Below are 23,277 nucleotides of genomic sequence, written 5' to 3'. Positions count from 1 at the left end.
TCTCTGCCGAGAGCATCAATCCAATTTGATAAGGACACTCAAAGATAATGGCTGACAAAGTTGGCCAATTTGAAACGCATACACACACACACACACACACACACACTTGATATGCAGTATTTTGTGACGGACAGAATGAAGTACGAACGCGTGGTAAGTGATTTGTAGACTTCTAACTGGTTAAAACCTTATTCTTAATGAATGCAAGTAATAACTCTATTTAACCGTTGCGTAGGGGTCATGAAAAATCATTCAGATTTATATACAAACCATGCAGATTCCGGTTTTAATTCTGCCGAAAGGCTGAAGTCCAGCTTCTAGAACAAAATACCGTCCCTTAAAAACGTTAAGTGTAATAAATTAAAATGTCACTGACTTAAAAATTAATTAAAATCAGTGAACGTTGCACATGTCAAAATTCTTACTCAATTTGATAACCTGTGACGGTGCAACAAAATGAACTATTAATATCTGACAACTATCACGTTTTCCAACATTTTTACATGGTAGAACGTTTAGTTTACAAAATCTCGCCTAATAGAGAATTATTCACCCACCTACTAATGCAGATTATACGTGTCTGTACATCGGAACCAAATTAATCGGAAAGTATAAAAACCGGGATTGGATGTAACACGACCTTGACGACGCCGAGTACCGGCCTACTTAAAACCGATATCTTAACTACACCGAGTCCTCGAAGCTCCCTTCAACATTTCAACATGTGTCAGACGGACATATTTGTCCATCTGTCTGAGGACGGTATATCTGGGACCCTCGTCTTCTCTCTTGACAGACCGGTATCTCAATCGTCTCCTTTGTCCTTCCGTCCCGTCATCGAACTCTCTTCCTGTAGCTGGACAAGAGCAAAACCTTCTTCCACAGTGGAATGCTATTTTCAGCTACTATTAGTATTCAATTTGTCTTCATACATTTTAATAGTGTATACAGCTATTTGTTACTTATTCACGAATATATAAATAGTTGAAAGTATTAGATAAATTTCTAATCCGTACAAATGAACAAGACCTATGTTTCTAATTCACAATTACAAACAATCATGGTACCTACTTCAGTTTTAAACAACTTCTTTAATTCCTGAAAGTTAGATTTTCAATTTAAAATTGACTAAAACAACCGGGCCTAACAACTGAATACGCATCACAGTTAACGTAATTAAAATTGTCCGTTTATCGCCACAATATGTTGCTTTTACCATAATTTTACAAATACCAATACATTTTAACATTTATGAATTTAAAATCCTGTTTTTGAACTTTTACATAGAGTAAAAATAAATAAAGTGTCTTCCCAATCTTCGCAAAAATAATATGGTGTACCAGTACCTACACAAACTGTCGGTTGTACACACCAACGTACTTTATTATATGTATTTATCTATGATGTTTCAGTTTACACAGCATTCTCTAGTGTGTCAACTGATGAATCGTCCAAAACATAATTTCAAACCTCCATGTTGGGGTTATATCTTTTCAGGCATTGTCTGTTAACACAAACATTGGGCAATATTTTCAATCGTGTATACAGGGTACATTGCAACACATTTTACATTACTCATCGGTTGTGTTTATCTGCGGAGATGTTGCACTAAAACAGATAGACCAAAGACCAAACAAACAATTTGTATTCTTCACAACTGAATCAATTTGTATTCACGAGATTGAAATATGTACTTTATTTACTTTTATATCTGAGAGATTCACGCTACGTTGTTGTATTTTACTTGAAATATCCCTTGCCAAACATTTTAAAGTAATCATGCGAAGAGAGTGCAAACTTAAGGTTTTTATATAACGTCCTACATCTCCACAGAACCTTTAAACACACAATAACACCACTACTGTTTATACAAAGAAATACATCCAAGAGTCAGAGCCAAGCTTTGATCTAATCCACAACTTCTAGTCTGGCAAATAAAATCATATTTTTGGGTGGCTAAAGACCATACAAATAGTGTAATCGGAAATGTGATCAGGTTTGGCTTCTGACACGTAAACATAGAACAGACAACAGCAGAACTGAGAGGATGAAGACAATAGCGCACATCCTGATTGTTTATCTCCTCACTTATCAGTTTAACCTTCTCTTTGCCAAACATAACCTCAATACCACCTTCACTTCTGTTGTTTCTTATCAACTCGAACTTTAAGCAAACGTCTATCAAACAGTGGTAACCAACAGTAGAATATTATATTGAAATAAAGGTAATAAATGCATTTTCTGATCACTAAATGTATTGTAGTTAATTAAGATAATTATTAACAAATATTATATTACTAACAAGTAGAAATAAGAATTTTGTGCTTTGCAAGAATTTTAATTTAGACTCCTCCTCTGGAACAAAAGTAAGGTCCCTCATATTTTTAACTCTTTTTATTTTTCAGCATTTTATACAGCACTCTTCCAAAATTCATAAACAACATGTTTACAGCATTTATAAGTATTAAATCAAACATTGGTTAAAAATAATTAGGATACTTCTTTATTTTGTTTTTAATATAATGGAATTCTAAAAAGTCTCCTAAGAGAAATGTCCAAGAATATCTGGCAGTATATCAATGAAAAAATATAGATGTCAATGTGAAAATAGAAAATTGTTGTGTCTTAATTTGGCTCTATATCTCTACAAGCCACCATAGAGAACTAATTTTAAAGAATGTGCAAATAAACATAGAGTAACACATTCTGCAGATGCATTACTTAGAAATATTCTACATTCACAATATGTTAAAGATAAAGTTATTAGAATGAACCACTGCTGGTTTCTGAAAGAATACATAATTGTTACATGATACATGTTATATTTTAAAATTTAAATTACACTTTCAATAAATTTTATGAATCAGATATCAATATGGCTAAAAAAAACTGGGCTAAGTATGGAAACACTTAGCCCAGTTTTTCACACCCATCTGGAATTCAAGTAGGTCTAATAAATTTCAGCACTTTAATTTTATTTAGGTGATATACATTTTGAAAGATAACCAAACATATTTTTGGGAAAAAAAAGATTAACCATTATATCTGAAGTTTTGATATTCATAATCTATTGAAAATAAGCAGTAAAGTTGATAAAAAAAAAACAAATAAATCTGAACGTTATGCCTGAACATGAGCTAATTTAGAGGTGGTGGTAATATCATTCATTCCAAAGCCATTGACTTTCATAAAAATAAATCAAATTAGAGTAAAACTACTTTCTAGAATGAAACTCAAGAGGCTCAGTCAACCAATGAATTAGCTCTGTAACGGAAGACTAGATACCAAGGCAACCTATAATTTGGTATCATTACCCGAGTTCAACCGTTACGTCTGATCGGCAACTGGATCGACAACTCCCAGTTCTCTATAATCGATGGCTGTACCATAGGCGATTGGTACTCTTATAGCCTATTTCCTATCCTGAGTGGGGGAGGCAAAGGAATTTGTTTTTTATTTTTCTTTGTTACAATGATTTAATGACAATTTATTTTAGTTAATAAGGACAGTTATTTGTAAAATTGGTATTACACGAAAGTAAAATGAGCTTAAGTCATATACATAAGTTCATACACAGTATAATACATACTTTTACAATTAAAAATCATTATTCTGTATAGATCTTTCATCATGCATAATCATGCAAAATTTAAAGTCTACATATGAAATTTTTCTTGTGATATCTTGCCACATGATGCATTCATCTTTTTGTTCATAAAATTTTAAGATTTCATAGTAGTGATCAAAGAATACAAGTTTTGGTGAGCTAGATAGGATATTACATCAGGCTGCGCTAAGATCAAATGTCACCAACTTTCAACATTTCGTTCTACTCTTTTTTATTCTATGAATAAAAATGAAACATGTTTAAATGTAATACTATTGTTTTAATTCTGTTTAAAATTTAATTTATTCTGCTACTTTTCTTTACCATTATGATTCTTCATAAGACCAATATAAAAATATATGATAACAGCCAAATAGCTCAGAGTGAAATGCATGCATCATCAATGAATTCAGTGTTGCTTATACAGAAAGAAGCTTTATGCATAATTTCAAGTATATAAGTAATTTCATTTTCGTGATATTGTGTGGACAGACAGACAGAAATGAAATTTGTATAGCCTTTTAAGTAATAGGTTTCACTAAAACTCAGTCAATAATCAAAAGACTCGCCACGTGTCTTTAGCCATCTAAGATGATATACTTTTCAATATATAAGCACAAAATAGAACTTTATTTTTAAAAACATAGTTTTCACATCTGATGAACCAAACCACTTTTACTATTAGACAATATATGAAAAACTTAACCACAGCAAATGTAGACTAATACTTATATGTAATACAACCAGTCCTTGCCCAATAACATTTTGTACTTCATATAAGTTATATTTGCGTTATCAAAGGATATAAAGTTAATTAATGTAGTTATGTCTAGAAATGGATAATTATCTAGAGCCCATATGTTAGCTATTAACCCTATGTAACTAAACTACTATCTACTAACATCAATTGTCAAGTTAGTTACGTTGTGTAAGTTATGTAATCAATTTATTTATTAAAACGGAAAAAAAATAAAAGCAAAGAATGGATTTAAATATCAGACCTAGCAAATAACAAAAGTTAGAAGAATTATTGGGAATTGCTAACTGCAGGAGAACTACATTCCACACGTTATGGATTTTGTCCAGCGTAATCAGTTGTTTTAAACTAGTTTAATCAGTCTTATTAGCTTCAATACCAACAGTGTCTTGCCGTACTGATTTGAGTCACATTGCTCTTTACCTTCATCATGGAGTTAAGCAAACAGGAATGTATTACATTGTTAGTGATGTGTGGTTATGGTGATAGAATTCTATCATACAATCAAGTGAGATATTTATTTAATGAAACATTTTCAGATAGAAACACAATATCAAAATATGCTGTTGTTAAAAAAAATAAAACGCTTTGAAGAAAATTGCTCAGTTAAGAATCGGCCTAAATCTGGAAGACCGAGATCAGCAAGAGGATCATTTTCTGGAAGTATTGTCGTCTATTATTGAAAACTTGCATGTGTTAATGACTACTTTGTGAAGAGAAGTGGATATTTCTCAGGGATCCATTTGGAAGATTTTACATGAAAATCAATACAAGGCATACAAAATTAATTTTGTACATGACCTGAACGAAGATGAATATTGGGGTGAAATAGATAACCAGACACTTAACAAATGATATTGTATTTAGTGACAAAGCAACCTTCATGCTTAACAGGGAGGTTAATAGATACAATTAGTTTTTTTAAATGATGTCCATACTTACTGGGTGCAAGAACACCACACTTAACATCCCAAAAAAATTAACTATTAATTAAAATTAATAGTTTGGCTAGGTGTGATGGGAGGATAAGTTATTGGACCATTCTTCATTGAAGTGAACCTTACTGGTGATGTGTACTTAAATATACTCCAACAACAGATTTATTCCAGCAATCTAAGCATCCAGAGGTAATTTTGAACAAGTTTGGTTCCAATAAGATGGAGCGCCTTCACTGCATAGCAAGTTCACCACTACTTAGATAATGTTTTCTGAAATCAATGGAAACATAGATGTGGGTTTATTGAGTGGCCTGCCAAGACCACTGGACTTGTCACCATTTGACTATTTCACAAAGGGTTATGACAAAGACAGAGTGTACAAATCGAAACCATAAGATAACGATTATCAAAAAAATCAAATTGTAAAGGAAATACAAGGGATTCCTCAACAAACATTACACCAAGTTGTGTCATGTTTACACCACACTGGCGCATTACCAAGCAGCTGAGGTGAAGTACTTTGAACATTTTGTACGTGAAACATTATGCTGGTAAGTAATGACAGCCTGCCTGCTTCAAAAATTCATAATAATGTTAGAAAATTGTTATTCGTTTTTTTTTTTCTTCATTTGTAGCATTAAAGTGTATGAGTTACAACAAAAATTTGCCCTTTATAAAAGAATAAAATACCTTAAAAATGAGAAGTCACTGAGTGAGGCTTAAAATTTATAATTTTTTGCTGCTCCAAAAGGTTACTTATGCCTAGCTTATAAGTAGTAGTTAATTCTGATTTCTAAAACTTTCAATTGGCTGCAATTTTGTACTTTATTAAGATAGACCCCTCTAGTTTACATTGTTAGTTTTCTTTTAATGACATTAATTTGCGGACTTTCAAAATTAGGGTCACTCAATGTGTTGAAATGTTTTAAAATTTTTTAGTTACCCTCAAAATCCCCCCTTTTTGGTTTTTGAATGAAGTAGTAATTATGACAAACAGTAGGCCTACTTTATAACATGGTATAAAAGTGTGCAGTTATTTTTCTAGTGTAAGCTAGATATAAATTTTATACCAGTAATATAGAATTTAAACAATTAATAGGGGTAGAGCTGTTATGAAATTACTTATAAACATAATATAGAATATTTTTTGGTATCAATTTACAATAACGTGACCATGGAAAGGTATGTTCATTTTTTTTTTCCTGAAAACTACAATTTTTCCTGAAAACAATAGTGAAGAAAAAATTCGTCGGCAACGAAAATCAAAGGAGTTACGATTTTTTTGAAATCCTCTGAAAACTCTGTTTTTGACAGTACATCTGGCAATTTTACTGAAATCTAGTACGTTAATCCTTTCAACGATGCCTGCCCGCTGCGCAGTGCTGCACACTGCTTGCTCTTTTAGAAAAAAAATTAACTCGAGCTTCCAAAAGTCGAATCCCAGATCACGTGATGCCCCTGATTCCTTAACCCTCCGTGTTGTTCGACAAAATTTTGTCGGTTATTTTCTATCCTTAACGCAATAATGCCCGAAAGGCATCAATATAATACAATAATATACTTTCCCCCCAGTTTATATGCACCTGTGATAATAATACTTGGCTATAAATGCCCAACCCATGAAAAAAAGTCCATTTTTCATGGTCACGGTATTGTAAATAAATACCTATTTTTTTAATGCATCTACTTCAAAAAATTGTTTCATCCCAGAAGAATTTTTTTAGTTTATCTCTCAGATCTAGTAAAAACATTTGAAACTCAATAAAAAGTATACATCTTTTAACCATTATGTTAATTCATTATCAGCCATGAGTTAGCAAATTAAGTAACTGGATAACTAGCAATACATATATACTATTTAACATTTCATGAACAACCAAGACATATTTTTATCACAACTAACTTAATCAGTCTGTATGTAAGCAGTCAGATATGCATGTCCATTCTGGAAGTAAAAATCAATTAACTTTGGATTTTATTAAAAATAATCTGTTTTGTAACTTTAAGAAACGTTTTCATTCATTTCAGAAATACATAATTGGGTGGTTAATTGTATAAAATATATTTTCCAGTAACATTACACAGCTATTCGATTTTTGACAGATGAAGTATTTCTGATTCTGATATCCCGAAGCCGGGGATGCTTGCAAGTTGTTACTAAACTCTTTCTACCTTGACAGGATCTCAGCATTATATTATCATTAACCTAAAATCACCAAAGATGATCCTAACATCAGAATAATCAATCAATAGGTAATAATGCATTTAGTAAAAGTTATAACTCATTCATAAATTGTAACATATAATTTAATACACACATATTTAGAGTAGATCCTAGCAGGGCACGCCCGGCGGTAGGCAATCTGCAGACATCATTATTGACGACTGCAAAGAATATTAATAAAATCTTATAATATGAGTTAAATTAATAGAGGCGAGTATGCGATACGTTTCGTCACTAATAAAATATAAATTATACTTACTCACCAAGATTTAAATCCAGCAATAACTATATACACGGAAATAACACACTTCCCCGACCTCCACACGAACACACTACTACCATCTTAGACTGACTGACAGGTTACCCAACGAAACAAGATTGAAAATATTCCATTATCATCGAGTCCATTAATTGTTGTGTCCGATTAGATATTCTTACTTAACATTGAAAATATCATATAAGTACAACGTACAACTAATACATCTTCTCAAATAAAATATAAAGAGTTTGCAGTCTATAAAAAACTAATTGAAATAGCTTGGTGTAGTGGCTGCACTGGCTAATATGCACTACTAGCGCGTGGTGAACAAATGCCAAACTTCTTGACAGATCAATGACGGCGGGAAATATTATAAAAACAAACAAGTTTGATTGCATTTGAAATTATTGACTACCACTTTAATAATACAGTTTAACTCCCAATATTAAATACAGTTTTTATAGCCATTTAGTAACAGTCCCTTTTTTGTATTTCATGAATTTTTAACACTACTACGAATGTACAGTTTACAGTTTTAAGTTAGCATAAAAACAATTAATTTGGCATAATGATTTCTTAATAGTTGCTATTCTAGATCATTAATGCTAAGAAGTGTGATGAGTGTATATGACTAAATGTGGATAAGTAGTTTTTTACATTATTTTATAACAGGTAACTCATTACGTAGCAGCCTAATTTTCTAGTACCCCACTTTTTCTGTACTGTTTAGTATAATAGCAATACTACACAAATAAGCAGCAGTGAAATAGGAACACAGTCTTGTATCTACTTTAATAAAATGGAATCATGGAATGTTCAGCTACCGATTTTATGAGAGTTTGGTTTATACATAGGTTTTGTACCGATAGAAGTACAGCTGTTTATTATTTTCAATTTACATTGTACACCTTTAGAGAAAGCAACATGTAATAGCAGCACACACCCGCGGCTTCATCCGCAATTTCTATCCAACATTCCATGTATTTGATTGAATAGCTTCCATGACTTCAGCAACACTTGAAGTATTCTATACCAATTTAGATGTACTCAAAAGTCAAAGTTCATAGCTTTCTTAGTGAAAGAACTTTTGATGTAATATGATAGGGTCCTATGTTATTTTTAAAATTAAATTAGTCATATATGCATCATGTATCCATTTTTCAGTATTCGTGATTAAGATAACCAGAGGTTAAGCAAAATTGTGATTAAATCTTATTTCAGGTTTTGCACTTCTAATTCAAATTTATTATATTTCCAATGCAAAATTGGAGTTTGCTATGTTACCTCAAGAAACAATATACTTGTATATACCTAGGCCTAGATATAATTTTGTAATGAGGTTAGGTTGTATGGATTGTAATTGTATGGATATAGATATTGTTATTGAAAATTTTTTTAAATCAACATCAATAATACTTACATTATGACAGTTGTCATCCATACCTAAAGATTATAGGCGTATCTAGAATGACCTAATGGAGGGGGGGAATTACCACTAAAACTTTTCCATGCTTCTCTGTCTAGCTGGGGAACAGAGCACCTCCTTCCCCACCCAGAATATGTTAAATGCTAATAATAATAAAAATTTCATGTTTGACAACCGTCTGAGAGCATTATCATTACTTTATGCTCTACAAAAATGGCTATAACATAAGCGAAAACTTACCCTTTTGAAGATCGCCCGATAACACAAAAGATTTCAAAACAAAAGACGCTTTATTATTGAGAATAACAGAGGCTTGGAAGAGCCTCAGTTTAAGACCATTGCCTATATATATATATATATAATATATATATATATATATATATATATATATATATATATATATTCAAAAGACAAATTGGCCTTTCCCTCTTGGAACAACAATTTTATGAAGTGGATGATTTTTTTGTGATTATTGACGAATTAAACCATTATTGTTAATCTTAGAAAATTCTTATATCAATGTTGTAAAGGGTGTTTATAATTAATTAATTTGTTTGTTTGAATTATATTTTTATTAATTTAATGTATTGCTTCTTTTAGAAGTTTGGACAAACTAGAGGAATGCATTGCTCTTATCATTGAATTGTACAATAATGTGTTTTCAATGTGACAGTGTATGCCAAATTGCCATGTAATATTTATCAGTAATAAATGATTATCACTGAGATAATGGGAATATTTTTTTCACACTGAATTCAAGACAACTTAAGCTGTCAGTAAAAATTTTCCGATTATTACTTTATACTTTAGTCCGTCAGTAAAATGTTCTTGGTACCGGTAGCTATTAATTTATTTATGGACCTGATATAGTCATATACAGTAGGCTTGGATTAGGCACTGTATACGTTAGTCTACTTTATGATTTAGTGTGTCAGTAAAATGTTCTTGGTGGCTATTGCTTTATTTATGGATGTGATGTAGTGATATAGACTTGGATTAGGAAATGGAAATATTTTCACATTGACTTCAAGATAACTAAGGATATATCTAATCTGTTTGTAAAATATTTTTATTAAGATACTCTTGGTGGCTATTACCTTATTATGGATCTCATATAGTGATACAAGATTGGATTAGGTAATGGATATCTCTTCTCACTGTCAGTAACTTCACGAGTTGATTTGTTCCAGTTGACTTCCTGTTAACTTATTCCAAAATCAAATATATCCATAGGGATATTTTACTTATTGGGCACAGATTTTGATTGTAACTCAGTTAGATGCCTCGAGGTTCCAAATATATTGCAAATAATGAGATGGAGTGTTCATGAGAGAATGGTACTCATTATTTGTCACTGACTGGTTTTGTAGGGATACTTCACTGTCAGTCAGGTTAGAATTTCCGATCATTTTGGAGATGTCAAGGTCCCTAACATATTGCTGAGGTGAGATGGTGTGTTCATGAAAGTGTTTCCTCAGTAACCATTAATGACTGACTTCAGGTTTGATAGATATACCTTACTGCCAATCAGATGCGAATTTGTAATATTGCCTCTATTATAGACCATGAGGTTCCGGATATATTACAATGAGATGAGTTCATGAGAGAGTGTTGTTAACCTTTGACTTCTTGTATAACTTCTAGAATTGTGAAGCAGTATAAGATGGGGTGAAGTTACTGGAAATCAATTCTATTAACTCAAAAAAATCTATCAACTAAACAATGGTTCAAGAAGAAAAGAGATAGCAGAAATGCAGCCATATTAAAATAGGAAGTGAGTAAGTTAATAGATAAAAATTTATTTACCACTGAAAGGAAGAGAAGGGTGATCTGAAGGCATCATTTTCAAGGTTAAGGATGGAGGTTGGCTGAATAGCATCATGATTGAGAGGGTATGAAGTAATCAGCAATCAGGGAAAGAGTGCAGAGTAAAGACTCTCAGAATAAAAGTGCGTGCAAGAATCCAGATGTTGTGAGACATGCAAGTTTTAAAAGATCATTGAAAAACTTAGAAATTAAATTATTATGTTAACTTGGTCTTTGGTAAAATCACTATAACTGCAAACAAATGTTTTAGAGAGCTATTTTGATTATATTTTGAAGTAAAGTTGTTATAAATACTTTTCTTTAAAATTTTATCACCTCGTATTAAATACAGTTAATTAAATAGTGGGCTATAGGTATATTTAACTTTGTGGACCATGATCAGTAAATACACAAAAATGTCAAATTTCCTACAGGGTAGATGCAATAAGCAGATTAAAGAAATTGATTTCAAATTGATCTAACGGTGATTGATTTCATAAAGATGCTCTGATTTTTATTGATATTCTTGATCTAAGTCTAGTATGTAAATATTTTAAAAGAATCTTTTGTTTTAAAATGTTCAATGCTTCAAATATCTATAAACTCAATGAATGACATTTTTGGTCAATTTTGTACAATAAAATATCATACAAAAATTATTATTTACAGACTAAATAAATAATAAAAGAAGTGCTTTATACATATCTGTACAAATATTAATATTAATCAAATATTTTGAAAAGGAGTTCATTTTGATATTATGTGGAATTACACTGAAATCATGGGAACAAAACCAAGACTTTTTTAACTTGTGAGTAATATTGAAATGGTGGATACAAGATTGATGTATATAATTTTTGTTAGTATTATTTATTTATTATTATTTTATATACGAGGACTCAGCTTGTTGGACAGTGTATAAGAATTATAGTAGGGGATATCCCTTAAAAGTCCATTTTAAAATTGTTCAGTCAAGGGCAAATGGGAAGGGTGGACTTATTAACTTTCAAATGGAACTAATAAAAACATCTAAGTTTAAAAATGTTTGAGAGAAAACTGTTTTAGTACAACAATTAATTTATAACGAATCTACTAATAACTAATTGCAACTATTTAATAAAGTTACTTTATCTGTTAAATATGAAAAGAATTGTTTTGTCTTAAAAAGGACAAACTAAAAAAGTTATTGTATAATTAATATCACTCGTATAAGCTTAGGCTGATATGATATTAGGTTTTTTTTTCTGCTTACGTATCCCTTTGTTAAATTTATTCCAACCTATTTTCTCTTGTTATGAGTAAGTCTTCTTCAGTCATTTTGTCTACCACCTAATATTGTCTCCTTCTTTACTTTTCAAATTAGAAATACAAAATCTAAATACATAAACTTTTATTTCCAAAATTAGAACATTATTTTCAAATTATTTTGCTAAGGAGAAATTTATGATAAAATTAAGGTGAGAAACCATAGCTCTAAATTATTCTGATCATTTGAGATAAAAAAAACTAAACATACAGTAGTATTCTTTTACTTTAGATGTTAAAGCTATTTATTTAACTGATATTGCATTAAAAAAGAGTAACCAAATTATACAAAATTCTTCATTATGTTAGGGATACTTAATTTAATTGTTATGTTGGTTAAGATTTTAATAACATTGTTGTTTAAAGTGTATTATTGTTTGTTAATATTCATAAACTTGTATTATTTTGATCTCATATTCCATTTAATTAGTATAAAATACAACCAGAAATAAATTAGGTTTGTTATATTAAATTGGTATATAGTTGATGTTTGCTAATAATTAGTATATAGATACATGTTATTTGGTATTTATACAACATTATATTGTGGCCTTGTCCAGTATAGAATTAATTTGGGGTTGAAGAACAATACAATGTTGTTGAGATTATTTGCAGGGCACAACAATTTTTATTCAGTTAGTGAGGGTTAGACTAAGTCAGCATTGGTGTCTGTGAACTCTGGGGTTCTTCCACTTCTACCTCTGATAATCAGCGAAACTGAAACAAGAATACAAAATTCAGTTTATTCATCATACACAATCACAATAGTAAATACTTTGCTCGGACAACACAAAATAATAAAAAATCACGTTATATAAGGTTAGTGTTTTAAATATCAATACTTTAGTCACTTTAATTAAACCTTCTCAATTTTAGTGCTCATCACTAGTAACATGTAGCACTGCATTAATGCAACAACTTAAGTTCAAAATCTATATTTAATTTATTTATACAGATTGTCCTGTAACTCTCTAGACAAAGGTATACCACATTATTGCTCAGATCAAGACAAATATATTATTGCACCATATGAACATGCGTTTCCGACGCTTACCTGTTTCCAATCTGTCTACCCGTATGTATTTTTTATAAAAAAATTAATATCTTAAAAAGTAATAAATTAAATTATACCAAATTTACCTCAAATGTTTATGATAACAAGGCCATTTACTGAAAAGAATAGCATTAACTTATCTTTAGAATTTTCAAAACAGTGACCATTAAAGCTTTGAATATCTTACAAGCTAGCATTTTTTTCAAGAATTCCAATAATAACATATTTTAGAGAATAAAAATCTAATGACACTAAAATTATTTAAATCAAATAATAAATCACTGATTTAGAGCAGATTTACTGTGACAAGATATGGCTCACATTCAGAGCTGCCATTTATTCAGTTTTTGTATTGTTGGCTATTCGCTGAGAACCTCAATGTGGGCCATATCTTGTCACAGTAAATTTACTCTAAATCAGTTATTGAATCATCAGCCACACTAGATTTGATGGGGTCAAATTGGGAGAGTATCATAAAGGTTAAAATATAAAATGCTAAATGTTATGGGTTATATTTTTTAGGTATACACATTAATATAACAAACCATCAAGACACATAAATCAAAGTTAAACCAGCATCAATTAAGATGTATAGCAAGTACTGCATTTAGTGCACAATGGTGAATTCTGGTATCCCTATCTTCATAGCTGATACTGGTATGTGTTTCATGGTTTGATACAAGAGAATAAAGGCTTAAAAATTTATCATTTGGTGTTTTCATACCCTCCTGTTTAGACCTCTACTAAAGTTAATGCAGCTGATGATAAATTTCTTACTTAGGAGGAATTCCACAATCAGTTTCATAACAAAAAAAAAAAAAAAACTAAATAATGTGCTCATAAAATACCAATTATCTCTAGAATCTCAGACTAGGAGGACATGCATTTATTTGGACTATTTGAGTGAACTTTGAAAAAAGAAACAACAGAAACCTTGATTTACCTGACTCAGCTAACTGGTGGAGGTAGTGTACAGTATCTGGTATATTGTGGATACAATGTATCCTTTCTGCAAATGAATCCCTGTAAATTTAATTTTTCATGAACGAGAATGTTATTTTGTTCCAGAATTGGAATTAGGAAATTTCGGGACATATTTAGGATCAAAATATTGTCATGTGGATATGTGTCTAGAAATGTATCCTCTGAAAGGTAGAGCCACCTAAAGTTAGGCAAACAAATACGATATAATTAACATTAATGCGCTAATTATTTTAATTGAATTTGACATCCAGGCTTCTTCTGATACATATAATTTGATTTTATGAAAAATAAAAATGTTAAAACTTATTGACCATTAGACAATAAATATGTCTCATCAATAACACAAAGTACTGTGAAATGAAATTGAAAATATGTTGATTAGAGGCAAAGGTAGGACTATAAGCTCCTCTCTACCACTTAACGTCAAAACTGTGCAGTCATAAATACTTGACTACTCAGTAAATGTACTTATGTGGAAAAACATTCAAGATTAACAATTAACTGTTTGCTAATGTATACAAAATATACTCAAATTCCTTACAGTCCATAAATTCTTCAGTGGAATACTTTTTTATTGGCACAGCTTTTAAAGTACGGGGGAGCTTATTAAATAAATTGAAGGGAAAATAAAGATTGTATCAATAGGCCTGTAGTAAATTTTGCTACAATGCATGAGATTATTGCTTTTAAAATTTTAGTATCCCGCAGCAGAGCTACCAGATGATTTTGCTGGCGAGCAAGTGAAGCTGACTTATACTGGTTTTGTATATTTTCTTGGTCAGTTTCATTAGTTACTCAATTTAAAACCATTAAGCTATAAATAATATAAATTTGGAGAAATCTTTGAGAGTGTGTGTTATATTAAGAAATGTTAATAAGCCTGTTTTTGTAAACCCCTACCACTAATAAAAAATGGACTATTTTATATAATACATCTTTACTATTTTTTCTTGCATCTCTTTACCGTATATTATATCTTTAAAATTTGATAATCTCATACGAAATTTAGACACTGATATAAAATGTTTCAAATGTTACCAAAAGAATAGATTAAACAGTTTCCAATTTTTGGGAGAATACCTTGAAACCAGCACTCAAAATCCAACCAGCACTCATAAAACAACACAGACCAATCTCAAAGCAAATCCCCACATCTTACCATTTGTGAATATGGTTTACTTACCAAACACTTATCAGCTGTTAGTATTCTTCCTTCAAACTCTTCCCTTTTCCTTTGATTCAATCTGTTATGTCTCTTTTATCCACTGAATACTGCTTTATTCCAAAAGTAAACTGTTACTTTGCTTGTTATAGTTTACTTAAGTAAGCATATCTCACTGCTTCTGTTGTAACCACCCGTAACTAATATGAATTGTGGCCTTAAGTAATGCTGATCATTAAATTAAACTTACTTATAATTTATACTGAAACTAGGCTTTATTGGTTTTATGAATATTTCAACATTTTTGTATCAAAAATTTGACAAAAAACGTAATAATTATTTTACCTAAAGTAGTGCTGATAGAAAATGAGTAGGACAGCAGAAGACTGCTGACAATGCAGTCAGCACACCTGCGTGTGCTGGAATGCAGTCTAGATCAAGCCTCAGACTTGGTGACATGTGATTCTCTGAAGGCCTATATTAATTTTCTCAATTCTGTATTTAAATATCATCTTCTAATCAGAAGTGTTCACCTATTTTAAAACGTGCAGAGTTGTAATACTTCCTAATTCTAACTAGTAGAATAAACAGTGTTTTCCAAGCTCAACCTTTGGTGTTATAAATTTATTCTTTCTGGAATGATGTGGTGGTGGCAGTGGTATCTAAAATTTTTAAACTATTTTTTTTGACGCTTTACAAATTTGGTGGCAGTGGTGGGACCGTGCAAGTTTGATAGTATAGTTGATTGATTTCCTGATACCAAAATGTCAGTGACCAAATAAACAGTGCAATATTCAAACCATACAAAACAGTGTTTTAACAGGAATAAAACATGTTTTCAAGTTGGGTTCTGTGAAAATTTGGAAGAAAACGTGCTAACAGAAAAGGATTAAATTTGATGAAGAGAACTACATGTGAAGACGCCATGCTGAGAAATGACGCCATGTTGTCATCTCCCGTCTTTACCAACACGTTACCAGCCAGGTGGGAGACAGAAGCAGAGCAGCCTACATTGCAAAATGACAAGCTTTGAGTGGATATTGCAAAGTGAGTGGAATGAAGCAGGTGACAGACAACCTTCAACTGTCTACAGCCTCTGGCAACCATAGCAGTGATATTTGGTAAATCTTTGTTCACATTTAGAAATTAAATTGAATAGAAAGGAGAAGCATTTACTGTAACATTAAAAACTAAACATAGAATAATTGGTAATAATTAAAACAAAGAAATAAGAGAGTATAAATGTGCTGTGATGAGTTAGTGAATACAGTATTAAATGATGACACAATTTATTATTCTTTTATTTATTAAGTAACTCTAAGTAAATTAAATTGAATTATTCTAACAGAGAGTACAAATTTGTACTTCAATATTAGGTCATCACTTCCAGAGCACCTATTTCTAATTTTAAAATCAGAACAAAAGATAACTAAACAGTAGTCAATAATAGACGTCAAAGTTTCCAGATAAATATTGTTGAACTTTAGAAACAGAAACGAGCTCTTGAAGCAAATATAACCTAGCTTTGGTAAAGTTATTTTGTGGAATTTAAATAATTCATTTCTGTTGATAAGAAAGATTGAGGTTGTATAATATTACTTTGAAATGTCTTAGTCAGTTTTAAATAAACATAATATCTTGAGATTGGAGGAAACTAATAGAAATTAAGTCATATGGTATTGGAATGTTTTAAATGTTTACTTTAAAATAGCATACATATACCGCCTAGTGTAAAATATACATATTGTTGAATACAATATCAATTGATTGCTAAATTTATTTATTGGTTGTATATACTGATTATTGGAAAATTAGATTTTTATAAAAAAAATGTTGATTTTGCTACCTTGAGTGACAGATTTAGTCGAATAGTCTGAATGTAACTTCGTAAAATTTTGTTGAATCTATTTCATTACATTATATTTTTGACAACTAGTGTATTAAATGCCACATAAACAACACATTTGAAAATCACCGATCATGAGTTCCACTGTAACGTTAGAAGGTAAAAACCATTGAGTTCCAAAAAGTTTTTGACTCTATTTCATCCAAAGTCAGGTCATTAAAAGACAGCCTGAACAAAACCATGGCGAAGAGGTTTATACAAAACAGGACAGAGATGGCACCATCTATTGTGGAGCTAGTGTCTAGTATAACTCCTTACAATGGAGAGAGAGAGAGAGCCAATGTACTCATGCCATTCTTCGACAGATTGAAGGCTTAGGAGAACTAAGTAATTAGGACGAAACACAAAAATTACAAATTGTAAAATTAAAATTAACTGTTAATGCCTTACAATTTTCTAAATGAGATGAAAAATGCATAAACACCATTAAAGTTGAAGGAAGTAAACTTGCCCAAAAAGAAAGGTTTGGATATAGTCTACCAAATCATTATTATTTTGACCAGTTAGCTAATATCAGACAAAATAAAGGAGAGAGAGTCAAGAGAATCAGCAATAAAACACAGAGAACCACCAATAACAAGGAAGAAAGTTAAAGCAAAAAGCTGACCAGAGAACCATGAAAGCCTTTGTCAGAGGACTCTATGAAGAGATTGGCAGATTAACAAGGATCCAATTTCCAAAGAATTTTAGAGAAGCAGTGATGAACGTGATTAACTTATAAAAAACCAATTCCATTTGAAGAAAAACTAAAGAAAGTCAATTGAAACAACATACAGTAAAATTCTACAACTGTGGAAAAATAGGACATGTAGCGACTGTTGAGGTAGGTACCCTACAGACAGGCAGAAAGAGAAATGTGAGTATTGCTGTAGAAAAGGGCACAGAGAATTAGAATGCAGATCAAAGGCAAACTCCACATATGCTCCTTGCAAAGTTCAGTGTCTCTTATGGAAGTATCTGAACATAAATAAAATAAAGTTTGGACAGGCGAAGAAAAAACCAAAAATTGCACACACCATTAAGCAAAAAACAACGATGACTACAAGCTGATTGGGGAATGTTAATGGGGCATAATTGATTTAGGGCACCAATCTCGATGATAGAGAAGGTCCCTCAAGGACCTATCATGCTGACAGATGTGTGTCACAGGAGCTGTAATGCACACCTACCATAAAGTAAAGAAAACTATAAAGCTAGGAAACACAGAACTGACATGTACGTTCATAAGTAGGAGACTTGCCTGACAATAATATTGCAGTTATAGGGATGATGTGCTTAGGAGGAAAAGAGCTGTCATTGATTTAGAGTGATAGGTCTTAACCATTATGCACTCGAAGGCAGTATTTATAATTTGTTCCTGGAGCTCATATGACTCTACTGGCCACTGCCATTTTGTTGAAAACGCGGATTAATTTTTGCCGTAATGTTATCTCAGCTTGTATGTCCAGCAGTACTGACAAAGATATAATACATCCATAGCTTGTAAGGCCAGTACCACTGGCCACTATTATTTTCTAATATTCTCTTTGTTTTCTAATGAATGGTGAGTGCTGATACCTATCGAGCATGTTTATTTAAAGTAATTTTTAAGTAAAGCAATACATTTTTAATTAGCTTATAATTCTTCTCTAAACATTGACTGTGCAAATAAGATAATTGGCACGTAGTGTGCCTACACTGAAGTTATAGAAAATTGTACTAGAAGAGGTGTGCTAACTATTCTTGAGTACACATAGGTATGCATTTTTAGTTTTATTTCGTAAAAAAATGTAATAACTGAGAAAAATGTCAAACAGTTCATATCTGAGTATAACACAACTGTAAAGGCATACTTTATAACATTTTATTTACATATCTTTGTTAACAATATACGTATAAGAGTTAAATTTCCAAAATGTGTGTTTATCTTTGTATTATTTAAAAAATTTTAAATTATTTTTCATTTCTTCTTTAAACATTTTAAATTACAATGCAAATAACACGAGGGAAATTGGAAAATAATTCCGATTAAGGGCAAACAACAAATATGGCCGCCGAGCTGTCAATGAAAGTAGCACAGCCATATGTATTGGCCATATAAGTTGCGAGGACAAACTACGGTAATACTAATGCGAGCTGTCTGCACCTTGGTGTGGCCAGTGCTTCTGGCCTTTCGAGCATAAAGGGTTAAATAAACTATTGTGTTTATATTTCTTCGCTCAGTTTAAAAAAAGTGAACTTGATTAATTAAAGTAAATTACATATTGAGATACAAGCTTGTACTTCATATTGGGTATTATAAGTTATGTAATATATTTTGTTTTTAAATAAAAACAGTATATTTTTACTTTTAATACTTATGTAAAATCTAATATTCTGAATATATTATGGCTCCACACAGTAGTCATTGAGTTCTATGAGTTCAAATGATTTCTAAAGTTGATGTTATAAACACCACTGCAAAATATTAAGTTTAGAAATGATGGTACAAAGGTGTGTTTGAAATTATGAGAATACTAATAAATTGTTACTAATGGGAAGATTGCATAGATTACAATAAGACCAAATAGATGGGCTATGCCTATCTTGCCAACATTGGGGCAGGTGAAGCCAGGTCCGCCATGTTTTCGTGGGATAGAAACTCAAAACTACGCTCCGATTAGTGTAAAAATTCAGTTCTCCCGTTTCAATCAACTCGTGATCTACCCTACTTAGAATAAAGAAAATACTTTGAAACTTTGTATGAGTGAAGTCAATAAGCTATGGATGCCTTTGGTATCATTCAAGTGTTCAAAAAATTTAGTTTTGCAATTTAAATAATTAAATAAAGTCGAGAATTATGTTTACATTTTAAAACTTGACATAAAAAAGTTAGTCGCCTGCTACTTTTGCCGTTTTTTGGTCAGGCAAGTTTAAAAACGGTGGAAAATGTTGTTGAATAGTTGAAGTTTTCAGAACATATTTTCTTTTTTAATTAGCTCTTATGATTTGGCCAGAAAGTTATTGTTTGTGAGACAGTTTACGAGTGCCGCACCGCTTGGAGCTCAACGCTCCGTGCGGTCCGTGCCGGGCCATCTGTTTCCTCGTATCGTACATTATAGCATATTATAAAAAGTGAGTAGAACACGCTTTATTTGTACTTGTTTACAGTAATTACTTCAAATAAAATAACATAAGTTATGTAATTAATGAAGGAATTCAATCTGAGTCAATACTCTAAACAAGTACAACACTAAGAGTTTATTTTCTATTTATTTTTTGCATATATACTATAATATGAGCAAAGTTTGTATATGCGGGTAAATTATTAGATGAGGGAAACATGACTTTAAACCTTATAATCCTTCAGCTCAAAATATCCCAAAACACAATATCTAAAGTTTATGTTTACATATTATAACAAAGTTTATAAAGGTTTAATAAAATATTTTGTTAAGTCTGTAAACATTTATTATACAATTAGTAAGGCAATAAGTAAGATTTATAGATTAATTATAATAAAGTATGGAAAATTACTTAAATGTACAATAAAATATAGTTTCAACTTTACAACTCAGTTAATTGTAACTAATCTGTAATACTCAGTTGAGAAGAGGAGGAAGTTTTAAGTCATATATTATAAATGTTAGTTTATTGACCTTTTTCAATTAAAATTGCGCTAAAAAGAAAGAAAATATAGAAATAGATTTGCTTTTAGGTGACCATTACCATTACCATACAATTGAAAAACTTGAACAGTTTAAAATTCAATGAACCAACTATTGCCCCATGAACGTTACTGTTTTCAAGAGATAATTTCTAAGTTTGGTTTTGTGTATTGATTCATTGAATTTCTTTGAAAAATTGTGTAGTCTCAACTTAAAATATTTCTTAGCTATTGCCTTTATAAGAAGTACAAAATGGCTTTGTTCGGGGCCATCGTCAAGGAAATGGTCCCCTGGAAACAAATCCATTCCTATACATTTCTTCATTACAGATGACGTCATCTTTTCAGTTAAATTTTTGATTGAAGTGATGTCTCCTTTGTTCAAATTAAACTTAACAACAGACAGGGCAATTAAACAGAGCTATTCTACAGCCTCTGACGGTTGCACTAAACCCCCCCTATTTTTACATTTAACGAAACTTTGAGAACACGAAACGTTGCCTACCAAAAGTTCCACGCACTCACAACAAACACTTTCAGTTTTAAGCTTACAACATATCCAGCAATATGTATTCTACAATATCGCAACACATGACATAGGCATTGTGTGTTTGTGAAAACAACACGATCCACAACATAAACAAGAGTAAACAACAAGATGTTTATTAACACGCCGGAAGCACACGCGTCAGTAAGCGGTAAGTGTATAGCATGTCACTACAGTAAGCTCGACAAGGGCGAAGTGAAGAGCGGGAATGCAAGGCGACGCTCCTCAGTAGGGTGACTCAAGCCCGCGCCGCCATATTGTTGAGTATTAGCCGCTCCGCAGTGGCTTCACCTGCGAGCACCCGATGTCCTATCTATTGGTCTTATTGTAATCTATGGAAGATTGGCATGATTTCTGAAAATTGCATCAATATAATCATTGCACTATATTTTGATGTATGATCACGTAATTCAGGGCCAGAGCTCTAAGGTCTTATATTCTTCCATACAGAAGAATTGTGTCAAATGAAAATTTGAAATTGGGGAAACGTGTGAGACAACAACAAAAAAATAATTGAGAACAAAGTTGTAATTACAGAACCAGCAGTTATAACGTTTCATGGAATGTAGCTAGAAGTCTAAATTAAATAAGAAATTTAATTTGTTGGATGAAAGTAGTTAATACAAGTCTAAAAGATTTAGTACTGTAAAAAAAACACTGCTCTGTAAATTTAAACAATCTTATAAAAAAACAGAGTTTGGCAGATAAAAATAGGATCAACACAATTCGGAAGAAAAGATAAAGCGTTTGAAACCAGAAGAAAAAGAAAAGATCAGACACGTATTTCATAGATATGCAAATTTGTTTAGCCTTAGAGGAATTGAAAATAAAGAAATTACACACAACAGCTTACCATCCTTTGAGTAACGGACGGATGGAGAGAGTACACCAAACCATCCCCAAAAATGCTGAACGACTTTATGAACGAAAACCCGTCAAACTGGGACAAACTGTTACACATGATCAACACAGCATATAACAGCCAAGAGCACAAGTCTACAGTATACACACTTTTTGAAATGGTTTATGGGAAGAAGATGCAAACACCTCTTAACACATTCACTGCCAAAAAAAATATTGCAACTCATCTGAGATGCTGGAAATTTGTAGCGTATGTAGTAAACAATGGTAGGTTTCCAATCGGAAGCACCCGCTGTAAGTTTGGTGTGTCTCAGATTGTAGACATTAGCAGTGAATGTTTTAAAGCTGATCTCAAAGTAGATTGTACCAGAGTTAAATGTAGTTTTCAGAACGTCAAAGTAAATGTGAACAGGGAGGGAGGTTGAAGGTCTAACAACCATAATACCAAGGCAAGCGGTAAAACAAGCTGGACCGAGTGGATTACAGCCTGTCCAAGGAAATCACAGCCCACAAAGAAGAAACAATGAAAGACCAGCCAGGAAGAAGAGGGAACCTGCTAGACTAAAATATACAAGAAAAAGAATTTAGTTTGATGACCATTCAAAGAGCCCAATTCATTGTTACAATGTCCTGATGTAAATAAACCTGTCATTGTTAGTGTGAGTATGAATGATCATTTTATTATCTTGTGTGTAGTCCTAGGTGTAAATTGTATACTGCTTGTATTTTTTATAAGTCATACAAGAGTATGCCTTATAACCAAACGGCAGCATAGACAAACTCAGAGCACAAGCTGCCCATACCAGAGTCAGCTAA

General features: G+C 31.6%; 1 protein-coding gene across 2 annotated transcripts in view; it reads right to left on the bottom strand.

Moving 5' to 3' along the window:
* Nucleotides 1-7,911, bottom strand: part of LOC124354043 (protein tweety) — a 178,124-nt gene extending 170,213 nt beyond the window's left edge. The window contains exon 1 of one of the 2 annotated variants that reach the window (XM_046804202.1): nt 7,790-7,911. The gene's annotated coding sequence lies outside the window, so the exon portion shown is untranslated. The remainder of the gene's footprint in view (nt 1-7,789) is intronic. The other variant, XM_046804205.1, reaches the window with a different exon arrangement.
* Nucleotides 7,912-23,277: the final 15,366 nt, after the last annotated feature.

The sequence above is a fragment of the Homalodisca vitripennis genome, chromosome 2 (genome assembly GCF_021130785.1).
Source record: "Homalodisca vitripennis isolate AUS2020 chromosome 2, UT_GWSS_2.1, whole genome shotgun sequence".
NCBI lineage: Eukaryota > Metazoa > Arthropoda > Insecta > Hemiptera > Cicadellidae > Homalodisca > Homalodisca vitripennis.
Note: the sequence above shows the minus strand (reverse complement) of the source record. Positions and strands in the feature narration are given on the sequence as shown.